General features: G+C 37.2%; 1 protein-coding gene across 2 annotated transcripts in view; it reads right to left on the reverse strand.

Annotated features, from left to right (window-relative positions):
* PJA2 (praja ring finger ubiquitin ligase 2) overlaps window positions 1-22,420 on the reverse strand; it is a 311,879-nt gene that overhangs the window by 108,670 nt on the left and 180,789 nt on the right. For both annotated transcript variants that reach the window (XM_047862964.1, XM_047862975.1), the window contains exons 5-8: window positions 18,873-18,933; window positions 9,096-9,209; window positions 7,827-7,940; window positions 1,047-1,147 (exon numbers count right to left, since the gene is read on the reverse strand). The gene's annotated coding sequence lies outside the window, so the exon portion shown is untranslated. The remainder of the gene's footprint in view (window positions 1-1,046; window positions 1,148-7,826; window positions 7,941-9,095; window positions 9,210-18,872; window positions 18,934-22,420) is intronic.

Genomic DNA, 22,420 nt, shown 5'->3' on the forward strand with positions numbered 1-22,420 from the left:
CTCCCTTTTGAATTTCTAGAAAGGAAGAGAAAATTAATGCTATTTGAATTTATTAAATTCATTTGTGATCAGTCTATGATAGCTGAATTTCATTTTTTAATGTGCTATAGGTACATTGTCTACTGTATAATCAAAGTATATGGAAGCCCCATGTTCATTTTATAAGATATGAATTATGGTTTTCTCTGTTCAAATTATTATGGATGTATCTCATTGTTGAATCTTTGCTTTTACGGTTAGTTAGCTGAAAATAGCTACAGTTTATTTGTTTTTGTGTCCCTTATTTAGGACTATGACTCTTATGACACTAGTCTTAAGGGGGAAATGATCTGTGTTACAAAAGATCCCTATATGTTGTGGTTTGCAGAAATGCACTGTGTACATAAACGAGGACTGCCTGTACTGTTCCAGGAATTGGAAATGAAACAAATAAGCATTTGCGCAAACACTGAAACGCACCTCACAACCAATCACTGGATTAGTGTGCAAGACAAATAATGATTCTAATGGAACTTGGGAAAGAGCACCAAATGGAATTTAATATATTGCTCCCTAACTGATCTTTGTTTATGACTCTATAGGGGGCTAATTATTTTTCTCAGTTCTGTGACAAAAAGAACTAGAGGGGACAGGAAGAGCAAGAACAATTTGGCTCTCAGTGAATTCCCAATAAATGATTGCTGAACTGCACTGAGACTATTTAATACTTCCAAACATAATAGAATGTTATTTTTGAGAAGTATTTTCAAGTACATCCAACTATTCCAGTAAAACATGACTGGGGCATACTTACTCATTTTATTAAAAGTTTATTTCCATTTGGGTCTAGTTTCAAATCTGAAAACTTTAAAACTTTTAAAGACTTATTCTTATTTAAGATGTTGTGTTTACAATGCAAGGCTAAGTGAAAACATCATAACCTAACTATGTTTTCCAAATTTTCTACACTAATCAGAAAAAGATTATAAATAATCAATTCCATGGGCAACTCTTAGAATATATCCAACTGGCAAATTTGACCCAGAGTTGACCCTTACTTAGCATACCATATAAACCAGAAGTTGTGACATCCATCTCCTATTCTTGTAAACCTCAGCCACAGTTGAACGATTGACATCCATGTAATACTCCAGCAGGTGAATATTCCCTAAAAGCAATGTTTTTAAAGGAAAGGAAAATGTTACTTCTTCCACACAAGCACTTTCTCCCTTAGTGATTTTCATATTTCCTCCTTTTCTTGCAAACTTTCGAGATGAGGAACAAAGTTGGCATTTATATTTTGAAATTTTCCCCAGATCAGATTTTAAAAAAGCATGTGAATTCTATGATGTTAAAGAACAATGACATAGCGGACAGTTGATTTAGGGTGAAGATATGTAGGGAGGGATAAAAATGTCAGTCTAGTTTCTCATAAAATATAAATGAATCACTAAAATTTCCCTCCCATTACTTCAGGTAACTTAACTGGGGTACAATTTATGGGAAACTGAAAGTAGAAAAGTGTCTTGCAAATTAATTTTGTTTGGTGGAGACTTATAACAGCACGGGAGAAGTAGCTCTTGCCATTCGATCCAGGTTCCTGGAGAGCTATGGCTATGATTTTCTTCCTGTTTACTCAGTGTATAATTTAATATGATTATTTGTAAGTTGGAGGCTGAAATTTATTACATAAAATGGCATGTAGTGGATATGAAAGAGAAAGAAGCGTGAGATAGAGGAATCTGGTCAGCAGAACTGTATCTTTCTTGCACAAAGGGTATGAATATAATTTCTTTTTCTTGGCTGGCTTAGGGAAGCTGCAAGATGAGGGCTCTGATAGCCAAACAAAGAACGGAAAATACATTTTTTAAAACTCTACCAATGATATTATAGGGTTCTGGTAAAATGATTTTAATAGTCTACATGACTCTAAAAATAGAAATACCACTACTTCTCAAAAAGAAAAACTAAAATAAAAATTCTAATTTTTGTGAGAAAGCACTAGAAGTAATCACTTTAAAAGACAAAAAAAGGGCACCTGGTTGGTTCCAGGCAGTAGGGCACGTGACTCTTGATCTTGGGTCATGAATTTGAGCTGTGTGTTGGGCATAGAGATTATTTAATAAAACAAAAATTTTAAGATCAAACAATAAACAGAACCCACTTTGCTATTTTTTATTGATATTACTCCCTAAACACAAAAATAAGATAATATTGCAAAAATGACTATAAAACTGTAAGGCCGGAAGGAATAGATGAACTGACATGTCAGAATGCTTTTATTTCTTTAAAAGCAAAATTTGAATGTTGGAGTAAAAAGGTTTTTTTAAATTTTTAAAAAATATTTATTTATTTTTGAGAGAGAGAGAGAGCATGTGCCAGTGGCGGAGGGGCAGAGAGAGAGGGAGACAGAACCCAAAGCAGGTTCCAGCCTCTGAGCTGTCAGCACAGAGACCAACGCGGGGCTCGAACTCATGAACCGTGAGATCATGACCTGAACGGGAGTCACATGCTTAACCAAATGAGCCACCCAGGCACCCTTGGAGTAAAAAAGTTTTTTTCAAGTTATGACATATTTTAAATATACAGTGAATACTCATATACTTTCTACTTAAGTTTACCAACATTTTTGTTTTAGATTTATTGTTTTATAAAAGAAGTCAAGCAGTTGAAGTTTCCTGTGTCTTTCTTTCCATGAAATAACATGATCATGAACTTGACACTTACTTCCAAAAATTTCTTTATAATTTGATAAACAAATATCCATAAACAACTTGTAATGCTTTTTAAATTTTATATCAATTGTAAAATAATGCAACACTATAAAAACCAAACTTACCCACTAAACTATTTTAGAATATTTAGGTTGTTTCCAAATCTTTGTTGTTACGAAAGATGTTGCCTCTATAATATACCTAGAAGTGGAATTGCTGTGTTGTAGAGTATGAGCATGTTGAATCTTACTTAATATTGAGAAGCTGCCCTAGAGAATGATGACAAGTTACATTCTACCAGTAGTGTACAGGAGTTCCAGTTTCTACCCATTATCACAAAATTTAGAGTTAGCAGAGTTTTAAATTTTCATTAGTGTGACAGGTGACTTTCTGTAGTTTTAAGTTGTATTCCTTTAATAATAGTGAACTTAAAACATCTTTTCCTATCTTTATTGGCCATTTAGGTTTCCTGTACTGTAGACCATTTAAGTTTCCTGTACCGTAAAGGGACTGTCCATTTTTATATTAGATTATTTATTTTAAAAAATTTACCTGTAAGAAGTACATATATATTTGCATACGTATTGCAAATAACTTGGTCCAAGTATTGTCTTTTCTCCTTGTGATATTTTGAAACACAAACGTTAAAGTGGGAAAATTTATCAATTTTTGTTGTGTGCTTTGGTGCCTTATTTGAGAAATTCTTCCCTATCCTGAGATAACACACACACACACACACACTACATTTTCTTCTTACAGTTTTAAAGGTATGGTTGAAAATATGTAGGTCCTTAGTTGTCCTGAAATTTATTTTTGGCTCACGTGAGATAAATACTTAATTTTATTTATATTTAGTGTTTTCTCACATGAATAACCAACTCTGTCTTTGATTTTGGGGATGCCACCATGGATTTTTTTCTTGGATTTCTACTTCATTTCATTGGTCATATAAGGTATGTATCCCCTACCTCCACACTGTTCTTCTTCTTCATAAAATTCTATTTTAAATCATGTGTTATATATATGAGTTATATATGGATTATTATATATGGGTTTAATACCCACTTATTAACTTACACAAGCAATTGGATTGATATTTTGGTTGGAATTATATTTAATATGTAGACTAATTTGGAGAAACTAACATTGGTATATTATTTAGTCTTTCCATCCATGAACATTGTATATCTCTTCATTTTTTTTCAGGACTTTTTAATTCTGTTTAATAATGTTTGACAATTTTCTATAAAAAGGTTTTGTATATCTTTTGTTAGAGTTATTCCTGAGTACTTTATATCTTTTGTATTTATTGTGAATGGTATAATAGCTTATATTATGTTTTCCAAATGGTTATTATGAGTGTATATATAGTAATATTATTAATTTTTGCATGCTCATCTTGAGAAGAAACTTTTAAGGCCAAGTTGTAATGCTTATTCCACTAAGTTTTACTAAATAAGTTTGACATTCATTACAATTCAGCTAAAGTCATGGTTGTCTAAAGATGAATTAATTACCTGTATAGGAAAAAAAAAAATTACCTGCATAGGAGTGCTGACTAAAACATTGCAGATCTGTTGCCTTAAGATCATTACATTATATTAGATCCAATTTGGTAAAGACTTAATGACTCCATCTAGTGGTAGTTTGAAGTTCTAAGTGAATTGGCAAATGTACTTTCAGGTTTTATTGGATATTTGTGTTTAAAATATCATGATAGTAATCAATATCCTCGTTGGAAATGTCAAGAAACAGCAAGGATTAATTTGACACATCAAAATTAATTATGTGTGTTGTCGTAAGCGTTGTTGACCTCAAGATTAGAATGAGGCATGCTTATAGAGAAAATTATGTACAACCTCCCATGTTGGAAGCAGATTGTGTATGTAGAGATTTAATTTTCAGGATTGTTATTCAAGGAGTTATCATAGGTCATGTTCACAGAATGTTTTAAAAATAACATCAACAGCTGGCCAAAGTCAATCCATATGACCTTTATAGGATCCTCACAGTCTTTCCCACGAGAACTAACTTCTAGATAAGGACCCTTTAAAATTAGGCTTAGTTTTATATTTTAGTAATTAGAATTTTTTCTTTGTGCAGAAAATAACAAAATTTTAGGCATAAATGTGCTCAATTTCAAAAAATATTGGGACAACTTGCTAATCACTTGAAAAATGTATATTTAACTCTAAAATAAACTCAAGATGTATTTAAAATGTTATGCACACAAAAAGGTTTTAAAAGTGCAATATGAATGATTATTTAATTTTGAAGTGGGGAAGACCTTTCTAAGGATAGACGGAACCTCTAAGAGTAAGGTTGATTGAAAACTTCTATAGAATAATAACAACAATTAAAACAACAGTGGCATATCTTTGGTAAAAATTTAAAATTGATGATGTCCTGCATTAATGTAGGTTAATGATGAAGACATCAAGAATAGGCTTTATTATACTACTAGTTGAGAATATACACTTGGAACAAACTTTCTCAAGGGAAATTTGGCAATGGTATCAAAAGCATTAAAATATGCACAGCCTTTGCCCCAGAAATTCCACTACTCATAATTATAGGCATGTAGCAAAGAAATGATTACAAGAATATCTTTATAGCACTATTTAAAATATTTAAAAATTATAAAAAAATAAATGTCCATTAGTAGGCCTATTGGGAAACTAATTTTTAGAGTATATACTTACAGTAGAATTCTACGCTATTATTAACTCTAATGCTACAGAATAATATTTACAGACACTTAAAGTATTTTTACATACTTAATTGTGTAATTACATAATTAAAAGGGAAGTTATTCTCAGAATATACTAAATGAAAAGTAGAGAGTGCATTACAAATCAGTGTATTTTCATTTATTTCTAATATTTGTTTTTGTTCTTATGCAAAAAAACAGAATTAAAATTCAACAATGTTTATATTTTGAGTTGTGATGTTATGGGCTAAATGTTTGTGTTCTCCCAAAATATATATGTTGAAGCCCTACCTGCCAATGTGATGGTATTTGGAGATGGGGTGTTTGGGAAGTAATTGGAGTCAGATGAGGTCATTATGGGATTAGTGCCCTTATAAGAAGAGACAACAGAAAGTCTGTTATCTCTCCATCATGTGAGGACATTGTGAGAAGAAGGCAGCCATCTAAACCAGGAAGAGAGGTCTGACCAGGAACCATGTTGGCCAACACCTCGATATGGGACTTCTGGTTTCCAGAAGTCCCACAAAAATAAATTTCTGTTGTTTAAGCCACCCAGTCTGTGGTAGTTTGCTATGGCAGCTCAAGAAGACTAATAATACACAAGAGATGTTAAAATTTCTTGTCTTCCTTTCTTTGCTTATCTGTATTTCCAAATTTTTTTCCAATGAGCATACTATATTTATAATTTTAAAAGGTATTGTGAAATACATTAAATAGTATTAGAGAAAATTTCCAATGCATACAGATTATTCAGTGAGAAACTCATCATTAGTAAAATCAGTTATTTAAACCTGGTTTGTGATTACCTTGCCACATTTTCACTAATTCTCTTCGTACATTAATTATTTGGCTTACAAGTATTTAACAAAACAGATTAAGTCCATTTTTAGCTATGAATGCCAAAGATTGATAAGGTTTCTAAATATACCACTGAAAAACAGTTTTGTTTTCTTCCCACCTAACTACTCTACAGTTATTATTTGGAAACATTGACCATTTTAATCATTATACTTCCAATTAGAGTCAGTAATTAGCATTTTGTCTTAGGACAGCATGCCTAATAATGGTGAAATTATGTATATATATTTTTGCATTACAAGGCATTTTCTAATTATCTTAATCATCCATCCTATTTCCCTTGTATGCAATCAAATTTCTAAGAAACAATGTACTCCTTTCACTTTTGTTATAAACCAGAGGTGAGGTCATGAATTCCTCCATGGTACCTAGTACACACACACACACACACACACACACACACACACACTTTTATCAGTTTTATTTTTATCTTCTCAATACCCATGCTAACACTGGGTATGCTGGTATGCTGGTAAGGGGAGAAACGGAGGAAGCAGGGATACATATTGCAAGAATGGCAAATTTTCTTTGAGGCAGCAGAGGGTTTGAAAACTTTTGGCATCTCAAGAATGTGGAGTCCATCTCCAGAGAGGTGAGAAACTGGCAGCAAGAAATTTCACCTCAGGGACAGAAATCCACTATCACTGTAGACAGAACACTCAAAACGATTAACCTTGTAATGTGCATTCATCACTTGAGCTACTTGACAGGTTTGAGCACTCTTCTTCCATTGTGATAATTCCCCACATTATGTCTCACTTTCCCAAACAGGAAGGCAAAAACTTGCAGTCTCAGACTCCCTCAAGTAGGGGGCAGGCATTTGGCCTCGCTTCCTCTAACCAGACTATCCTTGGGAGACATCTCTGGAGAGAGCACAGAGGAAAGATACACCTAGGTTTGGGGGCAGTCCAGGTGGTAGAGGGATCCAGTTCTTGGTGACAGGGAGTGGCAGTGCTTCTGGAACCAGTTCTGAGCACCATAAATGCCAAGTGTCAGGGGTGTTTCTGCCACAAAAGAAGTGCTTGACCATTGCTCATGGATGTTCAGGTTTACTGTTGGATTCTCTGCCCCCACCAGATATTCTGTGAACAGTCTAATATCCTTGCATCAATTCCTTTTCTGCTCAAATTTGCAAACATGGATTCTGTAGATTGCAGTTAAGCACTTTGCCCAATCATAATACTCTCTCCCTCCTCGAAGCAAAACAAAACAAAACAATGCCAACCCTAGTAAAATTTCACTGTTCGTTGTTTAATAACTACCAAGACCAACCACATTTATAGATACTAATAAAATTCTTTTAATGTTTATTTATTTTTGAGAGAGACAGACAGACAGAGACAGAGTACGAATGGGGGAGGGGCAGAGAAAGAGGGAGACACAGAATCTGAAGCAGGCTCCAGGCTCTGACCTGTCACTGCAGAGCCAGACATGGGGCTCTAACTCAGGAACTGTGATATCATGATCTGAGCTGAAGTTGGATGCTCAACAGACTGAGCCATGCAGGTGCCCCTTAATAAATTTTTAAATGTAAATCAGTGCTATTTATTTATTTATTTACTTACAGAGCTTTGGTAACTAAAAAAAGAACTTTCTGGCCAAAGCCTCTTCTGTCTCTTTGCAGTGATCAGCAGAATTCATTCTTCCTGTTGCCTTGGTTCCAAGGATTCAAACAGAACCTGTGAAAGTTGACAACTTCCTCATTAACACACATTTGATATCCTCAAAACCTCTATTCATTTACTGGGTGCTTAACCACTTATTTCCCTGTTATGCAAACATCCTGAAATTCTACTTCATATTGCATGCAGTGTTGACTATCACATGAAAAACCTGGGGATCAGCCCATGAAAATCTTCAGTGTAAACATAAACATCAGCAGGCGAATATTTTCATTAGGAGCAATGTGTATCCAGGATGAAGGAAGAAAAGGACACTGGGGGAATCAACCAAAGTACATTCTCACATGCCAGGGCTGTAATTAGAGACACCACTGCACTCAACGGTAGATAAGCATCAGATTCAAGTGGCTGAAATTAGAATTTTCCCCCCAACTTTATTAAGATATATTTGGCATAGGAGTGCCTGGGTGGCTCAGTCAGTTAAGCGCCCGACTCCAACGCAGGTCATGATCTTGCAGTTCGTGTGTTCGAGCCCTGCATAGAGCTCTCTGTGCTGACAGCTCAGAGCCTGGAGCCTGCTTCGGATTCTGTCTCTCCCTCTCTCTCTGCCCCACTCCTGCTCATGCTCTGTCTCTGTCCCTCTCTCTCTCCCTCAGAAATAAAATAAAAAGTAAACATTAAAAAAATTTAAGATATATTTGGCATAAAACATTGTGTAAGTTTAAGGTGTACAACATAATGATGTGATATACATTTATACCGTAAAATGTAAAATTGGAATTTAAAGTGGTTAATTGGAATTTAAAGTGATAGAGTGGTTCTATCTCAAAAATAATTTCTGCTTTCCACTTTCCACTTGGAATACTATACCACATAAAAACATTATATTTTATAAAGGTTATTTTTAGGTAAAATTTATTGGACATTTAGGATAGGCCGGCACCAAGACTTTGCATCCTGTAACTCATTTATTAATCCTGACAGCATGAGGCAGATATTGTTAACTCTATTTTAGAGACCAAGTGATTCCCAGAGAGGTTAATTAATTATCCAGGGTAATACAACTCCTAAATGACAGAGGTGGTACCTGTTTCCAGGTCTGTGAGACCAATACTCCCTATGCTGAATTATGAAGGCTATGCAGCAACATGGAGATATTGCTTTTGGTCTCATGCTAAATGCCAAAAGAAGAGCAGAAAATTGTATACACACTGTGATGCAACGTTGTGAAACATTATATAAACATGGACAATGGCTTGGAAGAAAGCGTATGTCACATGCCACTTTCTTTTGTGTCCAGGAAGCTAAGAGAGTCAGGGAACACACCTGAAAAGAAAAAAAGAAAAAAAAAGATTGAGTGTGTATGTGTATGGGTGTGTATGCACAATGGTTTTAATTGGACAAGGTAAAGGGGTCAGGAAATTTGAACCCATTTACCAAACACGTAGAATACATAGGCTCAGACTCACAGACTCTTTTCTATGCAGTTGGGTACTGGGATTTTTGGAATTTTGTTTTTCCCAGTAGTTTGTTTTTTCTTTTTCAAAAGTTCTTGAAAACTGCTACATTGTTTTTGTAGTAAAAAGACAGACAAGAATAAGCCATCCACAGAAGCAGAAAAGTTCAGGATTTCAGCCCCTGAGAAGCACTGAGCTAGCAAAGGCTGAGCAAACGGGGGTCAGTCCCACTCCATTGCCTCTAGGGCAATTGCTAAACTGCCCTCAGTGAAGCCAAGTTTGGATTGAGAGTCCATAAGGTCACTGAGCAAACAGCTTTTAAAGGTCATGCTGTCTATTGATAATCAGGGACCTGCAGGAAGGTAAACACACCCTTGTTCCAAGAAGAGAAACATGTTATCCTAGGAGCCTAGGGATGAACCCTTCCATGACTGTTGAGAAGCTGGCAGTATTTTTTTAAATTTGTGATTGACGGGGCGCCTGGGTGGCTCACTAGGTTAAGCGACCGACTCTTGATTTCAACTCAGGTTATGATCTTGTGGTTGCTGGGTTTGAGCCCTGCTTTAAGCTCTGCAATGTTAGTGCAGAGCTTGCTTGGGATCCTCTCTGTCTCTCCCTCTCTCTCTGCCCACCCCCCCCCCCCCCGTTCTTTGTCTCAAAATAAATGAATTTAAAAAAAAAAAACAACTTTGATGATTTCTTCACCTGTGCCTCACCATGCCTCATATCTAACAGACTGGCTTCCAGGACTACCCCATTACAGAGTTCTGCTATATGAACTCTCTAATGGGTAAACAACAGAAAAAGAGATCTACAAATGAAATGAAAATGCAGCTCGGAGAAGTGAGAAATGAAGGATCAGAGGAGGGTCCCTGAAGGAGCTTTCACTGAAATGAGGCCATGAGAGAATTTGAACACCTGGGGAATGGACGAGAGAAAGATATTCTGAATGAATAGAGAATGAATGGAGAGCAAAGACTCAGAGAAAAGATAGTTTAAGGCAAGCATTACCATCAAAGCATTATCATCTATTGATGATAATCATAATTATTTAGAGTCTCAAAAAAATGAGGATGTTAGGTGCCGTATCGTCAGTTACAGATATCTGATCCTTGAGCTCTAGTAGCTAATGCTATTCAATAAATATATTCAGGTTTACTTGGAAGAATGACAGATAAAAGCCTTTAAGTACTTTAGCATATGTAATAGGGTAAATGTTTTGGCTTGTGCTTTGAGAAAGGAAAACTTGAGCATCATTCAGTAGTCCATGATAGTTTAGCTTGGAAGGAACAGAAAATGAGAGACAAACTGGATCATACTCATCAACAGGCTAAGCATTCCCAGGAGTGGCCAGGGCTGAAGAAGAGCTACCCACAAGGGGATGTGGCATCCAGCCTCCCAGATGGGCCCAGGGCTCCCTTCCTCCTACTATTCACACCCTTGCCACATTGTACAAGGGTTGGTCTGGGTGACCAATAAAACAGGGCAGAAGTAACAACATGTCACTTTGAAGATTAGAGTATAGAAGTCAATGTAGCTTCTCCCTTGGTCTCTCCAGCTTTCTTGGATCCTTATTTTGGGAAAAACCAGCTCATGCATCATGAGCAGTCCTTTGAAAAGATACACATGGTGAGGAACTGAAATCTGCTGATAGGCACATGAGTGAGCTTGGAAATGATTCTGCATCCTTACTTAGCAGCTTGACTTTGTAAAGACCTCTTGAGAGACCTTGGGCAAGAACCACAAAGCTAAGCTACTCCTGCATTCTTAGCCCTCAGAAATTGTGGGATCATAAATGTTTGTTGTCGTAAAGTGCTAAATTTTGGGATAATTTGTTACACAACGATAGTTAACTAATACCAGAGGAATGATGGACGCTGTAGGCTCCTACAGGGAGGACATGAATGGAAATCATCTGACAGGAACCCACAAGGCCACAGAGCAGAGCATAATTTAGGAAGTCCATAGAAGCATGGAGAAGCAGTGGTTCTACAGCAAGGCCTCCATACTTGCTTGTGATAATGGATGAACTTATGTACCCTAACTTCCCTTATGAACCTCTGTTTTAAAAATTTTTTTTTTAATTTTTTTTTTCAACGTTTATTTATTTTTGGAACAGAGAGAGACAGAGCGTGAACAGGGGAGGGGCAGAGAGAGAGGGAGACACAGAATCGGAAACAGGCTCCAGGCTCTGAGCCATCAGCCCAGAGCCCGACGCGGGGCTTGAACTCACAGACCGCGAGATCGTGACCTGGCTGAAGTCGGACGCTTAACCGACTGCGCCACCCAGGCGCCCCTTAAAAATTTTTTTAACATTTATTTATTTTTGAGAGAGGCAGAGACAGAGTGCCAGCTGGGGAGGGACAGAGAGAGAGAGAGGGAGACACAGAATCAGAAGCAGTCTCCAGGCTCTGAGCTGTTAGCACAGGGCCGGACGCACTATCGAACTCATGAGCCGCGAGATCGTGACCTGAGCTGAAGTTGGCCGCTTAACCAACAGAGCCACCCAGGCACCCCTCCCTTATGAACCTCTTAACCAAAGGCCTACCCTGGATCTTCTGGCAGATTTTAAGGAGTGTCAGTTTTCTGTTGTTTTATCTTCTTGATTGCAAACCCAAAGTCATGTGACCTCAGAGATTCATACCCTTGAGCATCTATCCTTGACAGTAGCATCTCTGGAGGCAGGTGTGCAAGTGGCTCACCCTAGTGGGCAGTGCTCTGAAGTGAATCCTGACTACTTTATCTGAACGCCATTGGCCTTTGACAAATCTAGAGGTTCTCACTGGTGGTTCTGGAATGCCAATGAGGACTCAGACCTCCTTTTCATACCTAATATTTAGCATAGCTAACATTTTAAATGGCTGCACTACTGCCCCTCTGCTAAACATTTCATATACATTTTGTTATTAATCCTTATGACATCTTGTTTCATATTATTGTAATTCTCATTTTAGACATGAGGAAACTGAGGCAAAGAAAGGTTCTACATTGTCCAGGACCATCCAGCTCTTAAGTGGATCTGATTGATCGGTCTGATGTCATTGCCCATGTTCTAAACTACCATGCTGTAAATACTGGAAGAGGAAGTTTCCACCTGTAGAGGTGCCACTTCAAGATATGCAACATATTTTGGAAGACGTTTCATTCCTCACACAGAACCCCTCATTCTTTCTGATTGATTGCAGTATTCAACAAAGCATCCTAGAATTCACCTTTATCAATACCACAGCTTAACACATTCTACTAAAAGAGAATGGTAAGTGCTTCATTAAAAAAAAATAAGTGGGGAGAAAAATGGTTTTCTTATCAATGTCCAAATTTCTTACACCTCATTTAAAATTACACACTTTGCTATACTTCTTCATGCTCTCTCCCACTGCTGTTGGCTTTATGATAGAATACTTTAATTTGCTCCACATATAATATCTTTGCACCACTGTTTTCTGTAATTTATACCACATGCTGTCCACTTTCTTGTACTATTTTATTCAGTAAAGCACTTTGGATATCAGTTTATATGAAAGATGTTATTTGAAATGAAGTTGTACTGCAAGCTACATTATTATAATTTCCTTCTTGCTTTGGTCCTGCTTCATCTTACACAGTTGCCTGATGTTTGATGCAGTGCTGAAATTTAAATGGAACCAGTGTTTGGAATTGATGCTCATGTATTACTTATTTAATCTGCTGCCAGAGTGATCCACTATTGAGTTCTTCGTTTTCAATATCTTCCCAGGCCTGCTCTGACATTCATCTTACTTGTTTCATGGAGAAGAATCTGTACAATGTGCACTGTTACAAGTATAAGTGGATGTTATTTTGGCTTTGGGATAATGGCATAGGATACAACTAAATAACACTGAACAATTACGGGTAATAGAGAAGTTTGTCAGACGTCTATCATTCAGGGATAATTGCCTTAGTCCTCTGTTTCTGTTCTTTTTCCATTCTGTCCTTTTGTATTTCATTCATTCCAGTGTTTTACTTTAGTATTTTGGGAAATTAGACACAGAGGAAGAAAAATTTGAACTGGTCACTTGAATGACTTTTTGGCAGCTCTTGATAAAGACACAACAACAACAAAAAAGAAAGATCACTTTGAAGACAAAAGTGAAGGTGGTGCCTAAAATTTGCACGCTTTCTTAGATTTGTAATTCTCTGGATTTGAGTATACATATTAATCATATTTCAGGTACTGAATAAATATTGCCTAACTATTTTACTAGGAGGGCTACAATGATAATGAATAACAATAAAGATAACAATACGGGGCGCCTGGGTGGCTCAGTAGGTTAAGCATCCAACTCTTGATTTCAGATTAGGTCATGGCTCAGTTTGTGAGTTTGGGGGCCGTGTCAGGCTCTGTGCTGACAGCACGAAGAGTGCTTGGGATTCTCTCTCTCTCTCTCTGCCCCTCCCCTGCTCATGCTCTTTCTCTCAAAATAAATAAAAATTTAAAAAAGATAACAATAATGCTATTATTTACAAGAAAAAAGACATTGTCTTTTTTGGTAGAAAAGAGATGTGTTGGGGCGCCTGGGTGGCGCAGTCGGTTAAGCGTCCGACTTCAGCCAGGTCACGATCTCGCGGTCTGTGAGTTCAAGCCCCGCGTCGGGCTCTGGGCTGATGGCTCAGAGCCTGGAGCCTGTTTCCGATTCTGTGTCTCCCTCTCTCTCTGCCCCTCCCCCATTCATGCTCTGTCTCTCTGTCCCAAAAATAAACAAACGTTGAAAAAAAAAAAAAAAGAAAAGAGATGTGCTAATAAGGTAGATAGCAGACAAGATTTTTCTGGGTTATCATTCTTCTGTTTCCTTGCTCCAGTCTCTAGGTGTTTAAACCGATCCTGCGGTTTAAAGCTTAAAGCCCCCTCTCTACTACTCTGACTCTCAGAACACTTTGTCTGTGGTGCTTTTCTGGCAGCGGATGTTTATAGATTATGCCCAAACCAGAGGATGCACTTTTTGAGGATTCAGAGAGGTTTTCGTTATTTTTTGCTCTTTACACCCCACTTGTAGAAAGGAAATGACAGAAAGTACTTTCATAACTAGATTTTAATTTTATTTTTTATTCCAAATATTATACAATTTATTAGTAAAATACTATAGATGCAAATAACTCTAGAGTCTCCCAGTCTTTAAAGTCAGGCCAGATAGAACTGGAGGAAATCTTAGATGGTATGTAACCCAAACTGAGATTTTGACATTTCGTGATAAGGTGGTGGCTTAGAGGTCTTGAATGGAGACCTGCATCCAACATTTACTGTCAGTGTGATCTTGGGCCATTTATCAACACGAAATTTAAATGTACTCTATTAAAAAAATAGACATGTTTTCCTTACACAATTGCTATGAATAGAAAATGAGGTGATGGATGCAAAGTGCTTTGTAAAATTGTAAGTGCTCTATCAATGTTAGTTCAGGAAACTACTGCTTCCAGAAGGTAGGGACTACTCCCAGGCGTATATGCCAGTCGGTGGCAGAGCCAGATTTCTGTTGGTGGTACCGCGTAATTAAATAAGAACTAAATTTGGACTGAGGAGGAAGATGCATTTCAAGCAAATTGTAGTTTTGCTTGGAACATGCCCAGAAATTCCTTGTCAACAATTCGAGAGTTTTGAAAAATAAGACTGAACTCAAGGTACTGTTACTCTTTAGCCTAGCTTGTTAGCGATATGGAGAATGGAGATGATAGCGTACACAGAGCATTGTAACTATGAAAGCAGGTAATGTGTATAAAGGTATTTTGGTAAACAGTAAGGAGCTATGTAAATGTCATTATCACTGTCTCCTGCTTCCTCCATGTAACTTTATATTGCCTTTCTCACATCAGGAAGAAGAAAAATAATTCTCATGCATATTGCACATTAAGTCACTGGAATAGCCTAGTATAAAAGTTTTGGGGAAATAACATGATTTTTTTTTCCATCATGATGAGCCCATTCAATCTTCCTTTCATGATACCCATTTCATGTTTCAAAAATTCTTTATTTTAGTCTTTTATTTTTCTCTCAAAGACCATTGCTATATATTTGTTATTATGTTTTGGTCCTGCCCTGTCTCCTACTGTTAATCATTTTGTCTGTTTCCTATCATCAATCTGTAGCATATACTCTTTTTTCTCCTACCACCTGAGGAACTGTTTCACTCCCTCCACACCCATTGATCTTGTGGTATCTTATAAGTAAGTGCTATGAATTAAAACAAATTATTTTAGGACTTCTGCAGTTGTTCCTTTGGGAAAATGGCTGAGATTCTGAAACTTGTGTTTCTCTTTAAGAGAATGACTATAAAAGAAAACCATCCTGGATCGTAACTCTTACTCCTCCCCAATTTATGGAGCTCCCTCTGCAGAAGGAAAGAATCTATAAAGAATCTCAAATAAACACCTAATAAAAGAAATTTAGCTCACATTAAAATACTAGAATACCAGATGGTGGAGTTTAAGTATTATTCAACTACTGTTTATCCTACCCAGTGCTCATTTTAAATTCAACATTTTTGAGAATTATTCATGGAGCCACGGTTGTATTTCATGTAGATAACAAGCTTAGTTTGGAGTGAATTACCAGAATGCACCCATAATTTCCATACTTCCTTGGTTATTGTTAATTTGGATTGCAACTATTAGTTAAAGTTGAGAGGCTTTCGAAAGCAAATTGACATCAAGCTATCGTGGACAATAATTTGTTCAGCAATCTGCGGGGAGGGCAAATCATTAAATTTTACAGGGTGGAGGAACTCACCAAAGAATGTGATGTTCCATCTGCCAAAGCTGAAAAACACAACTGTTTGATGAGTGTGCTTCTTCCTCTGTAGCAGCCTGCCCACTGAGCAGGCAATTATTCTTGCTTTTATCTAATGGCTGTGGCGTAACTTTTAAGTGAATGCAAAATGCAATTTCATCTTCCAACACCTCCCCATGTGAATGGATAAAAGATCAACAGAGCTGTCTCTAACATAGCACACTTCCCTATGAAAAGTCAAAGGTCCCTTTGAATTGATCACTAGGACACACATGGCAGGTGTAGATTATTGGGCTCCTCCCATCTCTGATTCCCACCATACATTTGTATTTTATTCACACTGTGTTAGGGAAAATGACAAGCTTTTCTGCTCCAAGTCATTAAAAAAAATATACTAGGAGACCCTTTAAAAGAAAAACATCCATTCCAATGCTAAAAGGTAATGCTTTGACAGCTTAAAGAGTTTTCACCCCATATTTAAAATTAATCTTTGAACAACAAAAAAAAGTTAAATTCAATATGACACATCTCCAATGCCTACAAAAGCTTTTACATGGAAAAACAGGGCTTGAAAATCTCTTTCTGATTTTATTGTTGACTTTTCCAAATTGAGAGCAACAGAAATTGAAAGGACTTTGCTAACAATCACCCTACAAGTCACCATTATTGCTTCCTACTGCTGAGCACGTACTGTTTGCCAGTGTATGATGCTGTGAGTTTTGCACCCATGATCTCATTTAACTCCTCCCATGACCCTGCAAGGGATTCCCCCTTCACAAATCAGGAAACACCTTACAGAGGTTCCAACTTGACATTGTCTGACTTCAGGGATCATGCTTTTTTTCTACAGCAGCATACTTTCTCCTTGAGCATAGTAGATGTGAAAATATATATGAATGTTGATACTTTAATTTATTAAAAGTGACATCACAGAGGAAAGCACACTTTGTTTTTCAAAACACCTAATGAAAAGTTTACCTACGGTGCACCTTTATGCCCAATCCCTCTCCTGTACCATTTGCAAACTGATGCAGGTGCGATTTGCAACACTTTATGGGGAGCATGTAAATACTAACACACTCCTATGGAAAATCATATACCTTATGTCCTCGTTGAATGGCTCCTGAAGTTCTAAGCTTAAAGTTCCTCATTTGTAAGACAAATAATGACAGTACCTACATCATGGTGGGATGTAATTCTCCATGAGTGTCCTGCATTTCTGAGTGTCTTGCCAGCAGAGGCACTGCCTGCCTTTGTTCTGGCCTGTTTGTTCAAGGATGTTTGTATAGTAAATAGCCTCAGAAGACAGTGGTAGTGTCCCCCTCTGGAGCAAAGGGTGGCATGGTTACTGTTTACTTATTTATTTTTATTTATTTATTTGATTACTGTTTATTTTAAAATATTCCGTTTCCCTGGAGTGCAAGGGTGACTCAGTTGCTTAGGCTTCAGACTCTTGATTTTGGCTCAGGTCATGATATCATGGAGTTCATAATCGTGAGATGGAACACTTTGTTGGGTTCCATGCTGATAGCGTGGAGCCTGCTTGGGATTCTCTCTCTCTCCTTCTCTCTCTAACCTCCCCTGCTCTCTCTCTCTCTCTCTCTCTCTCTTTCAAAATAAATAAATAAACATTTTAAAAAATATTCACTTTCCCTAAATTCAGGCTCCTCTCCTGTAATGCAACCCACTGTGTGCACATGTAATCTGACCTTCTTTCTGCTGTCCCATGGGAATTAGGGTTTAGAGAATTAGCCCAAGAAAATGCTGATATTCTCTGGTTACTACTAATTCTATGGGTAATAAAGCCCTTTGTCTCTGACCCAAGAGTCTTATGTCTTCTGTCAGCATCCATAAAACTGGCAGGCCATCTTGTTAGCTTACAAGTAGGGTGACATTTCAAACCCTTCACAATTCTTGATACCTTATAAAGCTGTAATTAACGAACAATTAAATGAGATAATATGTGTAAAAAAATGTAGTGACTGGCACATAGAAAGTACTAAATATGTATTAGATATTGATGCTACTACTGACTCAGAAAAAAGCAGTACATAATTGGTTCATTAATAACATAGATATTTTGGTATTTTGTATACATTTCAAATTGCTTTTTCATGTGATAAACTGATAGTAACATTCCTTTTTGTATGCTGTAGTTAATTCATTTGGGACTCGTGGAGGGTCAAGTCAATTCTGCCAAGACAGGATTCATGAATTTTTCACCTCTTATGGATGGGGCAGCTGGTACAGAATTAATTCTGAAGAAATATTTTACAGTGTGAATGGAACCTAGGTCTTGCAATGTTAATAACTGAATGTTGGGAGAAAATCAACAAACCAATTATACAAGAGGCATTCAGCAGTCTGCCAAAGTTTAGTGATAAAAAAACCCCAAAGCTCATGGTTCTTTATGTACATGATCTGAGGAACCCTGGAAATATGATTTTTAAACCATCAGTGAACCATATAACTTACTGGTACAAAAATGAGTTAAGAAATACAAGTGATAATGTAGCTCTGATAACTATGGAATCTGTCTGGAATTCCTTCTGTTTCTCTTCACAATTTATTTCTTAATTTTAGCGCTGCCCTTGAAAAGAGGAAGGTTGTTGTTGTTGCTGTCATCGTGTGTGTGTGTGTGTGTGTGTGTGTGTGTGTGTGTGTTTTAGTACGAATGGCAAATTGTTTGACTCCTTATTCCCTTTTTATGGTGCCTCTGGTTTTACATGTTATGTCTTTAGCAATTTGAAGATTCTCTACTTTAGGTCTTATGAGCCACCAATTACTTACGGCTTTTAGAGTCACTGGTAGAGTTCTCCTCTCTGTGGGGTATGTTTTCTTCAAAAGTGAGCTGTTTAGGGGGTGAAATTTAAGGAGAAAGAGGACATTTGAATAATTTCAAAGTATCTCTTACTAAAAGTAAATGAAGACTTAATTACAAGGGGAAAAATAGGTGATCTGTGGTGTGGACATCTGGCAGACACAGGCTTAACCAAGATTACCATCACCAACATGACATATCCACATCATGTACCTTCTATCATGGTAAAGTGAGTATGGGCACGTCACTTTTCTGGTATTCTTTCTAATAATGCATAATCTCAGTCTAACAATGAGAAAACATTAAACAGGGGCGCCTTGGTGGCTCAGTTGGTTAAGCGTCTGATTTTGGCTCAGGTCATAATCTCACAGTTAGTGAGTTTGAGCGCTGCGTTGGACTCTCTGCTGTCAGCATAGAGCCGGGAGCCTGCTTCGGATCCTCTGTCCCCCTCGCCCTCTAACCCTCCCTTGCTCATGCATTTTCTCTCTCAAAAATAAATAAAATATTAAAAAAAGAAAACATTAAACAAACCTAACTTGAGGAACATTCTACAAGATAATTGATCCATACTCTTCAAAAGCCTCAAGGTAATGAAAGACAACAAAAGACAGAGGAAATGTTAAAGATTGGAGCAGACTAAGGATACATGACAAACGGTACAGTGTGGAAACTGAATTAGATCCTGGGACATAAAAAAGACATTAGTAGAAAAACTGCTGCAATGTGAATAAAGTCTGTAGTTCATTGCACTATATCAATGGTAATTTCTTAGTTTAGAGATAAGCACTCTTATCTCTTTGGTTATGTAAGGTGTTAACATTAAGGGAAGCTAAGTGAAGTGTACATGGGAACTCTATGCATTATTTTTCAACTCTTTTAGAAGCCTAAAAATTATCTTAAAATGAAAACGAGTTTTTAAAAAAATAAAAAAGTGAGTTATTTATTAGCTCTTGTGATAAAACCCTGGTTTTATTTCCCATGCTAGGAAATAAGGTGAAAAGGTGAAAAATATAACAGATTATTCTTCATAAGCAAAAACAATTATGTAATGCAGACACAGGATAAAGTGAGGTCATTTATGGAAGACATTCAGCAAAATGGAATCCACTTTGTTTTGTTCTCTTTTAATGTGTAGGTGGGTGTACAGACATACTCTGTCTCCCCAAATAGATTTTAGGACCTCCTACTCTATTTTCTCACTGTCTGGTTCAGATTTTGATACATACTAGATGTTCAAAAAATGTTTGTTTTGGTTGTTGAGAATGATAATCAAGTGTCCTCTGCAAGCTCAGATTGTGTGCATTTTTTTTCTGAGTGCTAAATATTTGATCTATAGACTTTTCAGTTGCATATTCAATTTAAGGTCTGAGCTAACAATTTTTCTACATAAGCTCGGAAAATTTTTTTTTCTTTTACTTTCAACTTGTAATTTCTTTCAGCATCACCAGTACATACAAAGAGAATTGCATAACACATTTTTTTTTTACCTACTGACAAGAAAAATGTTTCATTTACACTACTCAATTATTCTGAATGTGCATGCTAATGAATTAGGGGTTGAAAGGGATAGGTGGGGTTTTTATGTTTATAGTGATATTTTTGAAAGACTGGGAAAAATACTATATTGATGTTCATAGAAAGGAATTCTCATTCTGCTACCATCTCCTCCTTCAGATGTATTTTTCTCTTGAAACTTCAATACAGTTTTTCATCATTTCTCATCAGAAGATATATTTTAAGGATGTTCTGTCCATGTCACTACAACAGAGATGGACAAAGACACGTGGCCCCTGACTTCAGGATTTCCAATTTTTTTAAACTTTTTAATTTTAATTTTTATCTTAAATGTTTGTTTATTTATTTATTTTGAGAGAGAGAGAGAGAGAGAGGGAGAGAGAGAGAGAGAGAGAGAGAATGAGAGGGGAAGAGGGGCAGAGGGAGAGAGAGAGAGAATCCCAAGTAGGCTATGTGCTGTCAGTGCAGAGCCTGATGCGGGGCTCAATTCCACGAACTGTGAGAACATGACCTGAGCCAAAATCAAGAGTCTGACTCTTAACCAACTGAGCCACCCAGGTACCCCAACTTCAGGTTATTTTATAATTGAAACTCTTCAGTGTCCCACCAGACACCTCAGCCTCTTCTTCTGAGACTGTAAGTGTGTAACATCTCCTGCATCAATCTGTCACTGATATCTAAAATTTCACTGCTCAAATTTCATTTGGTGGTTGCCTCCTATTCAAATCCAACCAAATCTTTAAAAGGTAATATACTGTAATTATATTATTAAATTCCTTCCAACATGGTAGCAGGTAAAAAGTCAATTTGAACAGGAGGAACTCAGAGAAGAGGGGGCAAAAGATGCAAATAGTATGTTAAAAAGGATATGTTAAAAGGGGTTTCAGAATTAATAAGACCCAAGATTACATTTTGGCTTTTCCATTTACTAACTGGTTAACTTTAGATACATTGCTTCCTTTCTTTTAGCTCAGTTCCTTCATTTGTGAAAGTGGCAGTTAACTCACCTCCCTGGAATCTTGTTGGATTTAAATGAGCTAAGAAATGTGAAAACACCTAGAATGGTACTCAAATTGGAGTAGGTGACGAAGGATCTCTCTCTATTTTTTTTAACTGAAGACACACTTCGTCCTCTCCATAATTTTGACTACAGAACCAAAATTTTACTAACTCTCAACACTATTGATGGAAGCTTAAATACAGGACCAGAGGTATCCTTCAAGCCCATCTCTTCACAAGTTTGTCTTAGAGACCGAGTTCTGAATGTGCAGCCTGCCATTGCTCTGTCTATGCAGAAAACAAGTAAAACAGTTGCTCTCTCCTTCCCACAAGGTGTGAGCTCATTTTCTTACATCAGCCCTCTAGGCTGGCTTGACGTGGAAGGCTGTCAAGTTGGCTGGTGGAAAGAATTTACCAATGACAGAAGAAAGTCTGTGTCACCTAGCACTGAGGGAGGAGTCCCAGGTGAATCACGAAGGATGCCCACAGTTGGAGAGGCCAGGCAAGCACTTCCCAGAGGCTAAACAGATTTATGGGAAGTAGAGTCCTATTTCCAGTGTCTTTTTTTAAAGTTTATTTATTTATTTTGAGAGACAGAGGGAGAAGGTGTGCTCCCATTAGTGGGAGAGAGGAATACAGAGAAAGAGAGAGAGAGAGAGAGAGGGGAGAGAGAGAGAGAGAGAGAGAGAGAGAGAGAGAGAGAGAGAGAGAGAGAGAGTCTTAAGCAGGCTCCACGCTCAGCGCAGAGTCTGACACGGGGCTCAGTCTCACTAATTGTGAGATCATGACCTGTCAAAATCAAGAGTCGAAAGCTTAACGAACTGAGTCACCCAGGCACCCCTTCCAGTGTCTTTGACAGAGATAATTGGCCATTAACATAGTCTATGTATAGGTCATCTAACTTCATCTCTTTCATGACCTGGAAAGGTAGAAGTCAAGCTTCTGTTTGTCCTGCCTTGGTGCAAACACCATGAATAGTTTTAAAAACGATTTCTGAACAGTG

This window comes from Prionailurus viverrinus, chromosome A1 (genome assembly GCF_022837055.1).
Source record: "Prionailurus viverrinus isolate Anna chromosome A1, UM_Priviv_1.0, whole genome shotgun sequence".
NCBI classification, from domain to species: Eukaryota; Metazoa; Chordata; class Mammalia; order Carnivora; family Felidae; genus Prionailurus; species Prionailurus viverrinus.